The 4,343-nt window shown below is 31.5% G+C and overlaps 1 pseudogene; it reads right to left on the bottom strand.

Annotated features, from left to right (window-relative positions):
- Positions 1–290: 290 nt before the first annotated feature.
- On the bottom strand, positions 291–3,814 carry LOC119192776 (annotated as a pseudogene).
- Between the last annotated feature and the right edge of the window lie 529 nt (positions 3,815–4,343).

Below are 4,343 nucleotides of genomic sequence, written 5' to 3'. Positions count from 1 at the left end.
ATAATGACTAAAACCACTGAACGAACGGCGCGAAGGCGGCCGCAGTTCACCAACTGGGACTCCCAAGTTCCAACCAATCACAACACAGGCAGCCTACTCACTCACTCACACCGAGGGATGAAAATGGCCACGCGTTAATTCGAACCCCATTCCGTACCGTACAAAATTACATCTCGGTCATAGCCGAGAATCTCGGCGGTTTTTAGCCGAGAACCGAGACAAACTTCTCGGTTGGATTTGTAGCCGAGAATGCTGAGACCGAGACCGAAATCTCGGTCGAGCCTTAATAGTTTTGCTTGTCCTGTCATGTTAAAGAGAAGTTTCTTTTGTCAACCCCTAATTATAATCCCCTACCATGTTTTCAGTGTGCTGGCCTTGGTAATGTTTCTCAAATTCCATTATAACTTGATGGACATTCCCCTTGTTTTCCGAATAAGCTCCCATATTATCCGTAAATTTATAAATAAATAAATGAAAAATTATTGCATACATTTTCGTCATATTAAATTTTAAAGGCCGAAATATCCATGATTATTAATTATTTTTACGTTTTTCTTTCAACTGCGAGAACTAATCACTAACTAGACGTGAATTTAAATTCTTTACTTGCCAATACTTGTTTAGTTACCCAGATTAAAGGTGAAACAAAATGTATGAAAATGGACCTTGAGGTATCGCCTTAAATTTTAACGAGACAAAGGGGTGAAGGCTAAACAATTCTACAAATAAATTAAGGGCGAAAATAAAAAATGGCCAAATCACAAACTTTTGCCAATCGCACTTTTTATATTTTGCTTACACAATCATAAAATTATATTTATAAGTAAATCCCATGCGCAAGATTTTTTTTTTACCTGTGTAATTCATAATGATTACTTATATTTACGCCAATGTAATAGTGAAATAAAACTATTTTACTGATTTTATTACGGTTTTTATATTATAATTTTTTCCTGACGTTTCGAAGACTACAGTTTTCGGTTACGGAGCGGAGTAAGATGTTGTTCATCCAAAAAATCGTTACAATATCGACCTACATTTTATAAAAATACATGTTTTTAATTTTGCTGTTGACTGTCCAATCTACGAAGAGCTCACAGTGCCTTGAACCAGTCTTTGTTCTCTTATTTTAAATGTAGAACAGGATCCCAGGCTTGTTCAAGCACTCACAAAATAGTTTTATTACTGTGTAATAAAAATTTTATGTTTACCTCAAACATTATACCCGTCATGACTTGTCAAAATTTTATTTTCAAATATGTACAGGTAGCTGAATGTTTGCCGCCAAACATTGACAGCTACGCGTGTGACGGAAAAATAACCTTATTATGTAGTATATAAGGTTATAATCCCGTGACACACGCAAATGTCATGTAGCTGTCTTGGCTCGCCGGCGAGCCACGAGAGACCAAGAGTTAAATGCCTTATTCATAAAATAATTGTTTTGTTTTGTTCACTTTATAACTTAGGTTGATTAATAAAGACAACTCAAAATAGTTAAGAATTTATGAATATGGCATGATAAAATTATAAAACAGATTATTTGTATTGAGTACACATCAAGAATTGTCTTTCCTTAAGAAAACTTGAAATTGTTCATCAAAATTAGTCTCATATGTCCAAGGCAGTAAATCTGGGTACATGGTAATTCTAGCGAATAGATCCACATTAGCATTCTGGGGCAGAACACTCCTTACTTTTGTGTTTAAACATCCAGTCACATGTATGTAGTGATTGACAATGAGATTGTAGATAAAATTCACATATTTGTGGTCCAAGTTTTCTGATGTATTTGGTACGTTACTACTATTGGATGTTATCTGTTGTAGATACCCCGGTGTTATTATGGGAACTATAAAATCAGCCTGTAAAAATATTTATATTAAGTTTAGCAGTTTCATATCTTTATTTCTATTAATCAGTTTGAGGAAAATGTTGATAAAATGACATTGTTAGATGACTTTTTAATGCCTTTGGCAGCTCTCAAGATAATTTCAATTATATAACAAATAACCCAGTTGTTTAATGAAACAGAGGTCTATAAAAAATATAATGTCTGATAAGTAATATGTGACTAAAAAACTTACCTTTTCAAAATATTCCCTAATGAACTTCTCTGGGTTTTATATATATCCTCCCTCCTGTTATTAAGTGTTACTACTTTTACTCCAGTTATTTCAGACCAGTTGGATACATATTCTTGAATATTAATAGCTGTTGGCAAACCGTCTTGAGCATATGTTAAAAATAATATTGGACTATCATTGATGACGGTAACATTTTTGTTTTGCGATGGTTGTAGTTGTGGTTTTGGCTTATTAGGGTCTTTATCCTTAGAAACTATACTCTTATTTAAAGCTGGTGGTAAATCATTAGAAAGACATTTTAATGTGACAATTTCTTTGTGTCCACTCATTTTGTCATTGCTCTGGTACCCACTGTCATCCTTGTTGAAATACTGGGCCATACTACACAATGGATCCTCAATCGATTTGAGTATGTCATATCTCTTCATTTTTACAAAAGCATCAACAACTTTATCTAATGTGGCCTTTTCGTTTTGTTTGAAAACTTTGAGCACCATGTCGACAGGATCATCTCTGACAGAATTCATTATATACTGAAAATAAAAAGTTATGGTGTTATTTTTTAAATAACTCATTTTAATGTTAATTACTATAAAATGAAGAACAATACACATATTTTGTCACATATAAACATACTTACCAACATTGCAACCTATAAAATTATTCAAAACAATAATACTTTAAATTACATTATTTGTGCAGTCTTTGTATTTCTGTGCCAAGTTTTTCATGGTTAGAAAACATTCCCAAAATGAAAAAAAAATGACATAGGCTATATTAAAAAACTTGTAAATACTCATTATAGGTAAATTAATATTTGTTTAATAATATCATTAACTAATATAAAGTAACTAAGTTATGCTTAAAAACAATTTAAATTTAAAACTATTGATACATATAAAACAAATAAAAATATTTAATATAGCATTCTACTTTTATCTTATATATATTAGCAGCTTTTAATCACATCTTCACCCATATGAAAGTTTTATTAGAATAAAAAATAACCTGTGACCTTCCCAGGCTCTCAAACAATCTCTAAGACATATATATATATATATATATATATCTTAGAGATGAAAATTACTTCGAGGGCTTTTAAAGCTTAGCAAATAAATAAAAATTGTCCATACAGATAAACTTTAAATTATTTTATACATTTCACCTAAGTTGGATGTAAAAGTTAGTGCACTACATACATCTAAGTCATCCTGTGTAACACCCAGCAATCGTCCGAGGTCTCTCCAACAGTTTGGTGTTCCTCCAACTTTTTTACCAACGTCTTCCAAGCTTCATAACAGGCTGCACCAATTTTGGACTTGGCGTGCCTATAGTACAATAATTCGGTGTGAAGGTAGCAAACTTTTTTGCTCAACGTATTTAGTTTAGATATTTCAGCTGCCCTCTCTTCTCTCAAAATTTCCTCTAACGCTAATGTATCTACACTTATAGTATCATATTCATTTAAAACTTCCCTGTAAGAAAAATTAAAATAAGTATTACGCAGTGAATTAATATTTAAAACTGTGATAAAATTATATTTATAAGACTTACATGTTTTTTTCGCCTATATTAGTTGTTTGAATAAATACATTTGCAAATCAGAACGTGTTTTCTAAAGTAAATATGTACAAGGAAAACGGATTACAAAATTCATTGATTTCCTCGTAATCGGAATGATGACAATAAATATGACAAATGTGTACCAGGCACCAGCTGATCATTTATTTTTAATCACAGTTAATTTTACTCTGTGGTGCGAATCAACCACAGACTACAGTTACACAGATAAAACGAAAGTATCAATGAGTCAAGTTTTTAAGAGGCAAATAAAATATTACATATTATTTGTAATAAAAATGTAAGCTCTGAGAGAAAAGTTGTATTTTTAATAAATATTACCGATTTAGCAAAAGCTTACTAAAATTTTATATATTTAATTTTTGGCAAGATTTTGACTTTCGAACGCACACTCGTAATTCAAAAAATTTTATTCCATTTAGGTTCGCGGGAAAATATTTAACACGTTTTATGCGAACTTTAGCTAAGAGCAGCGATTATATTTTAATGAATGCATGTTAAAATGGACAATTTGTAAGTGTTTACCATGTAAAAATATATTTTTGTGTATAAGGTACATGTAAGTACTTTATATCCTTTCATGTATTTTATTGCAGAAGTAGCTTCACAGATATTTTAGGTGATGAAATAGAAAATTCGCAACCAATTTCCTTGCCTTCTTCCAACCTCATCCCT

Source organism: Manduca sexta, unplaced genomic scaffold (assembly GCF_014839805.1).
Source record: "Manduca sexta isolate Smith_Timp_Sample1 unplaced genomic scaffold, JHU_Msex_v1.0 HiC_scaffold_315, whole genome shotgun sequence".
NCBI classification, from domain to species: domain Eukaryota; kingdom Metazoa; phylum Arthropoda; class Insecta; order Lepidoptera; family Sphingidae; genus Manduca; species Manduca sexta.
Note: the sequence above shows the minus strand (reverse complement) of the source record. Positions and strands in the feature narration are given on the sequence as shown.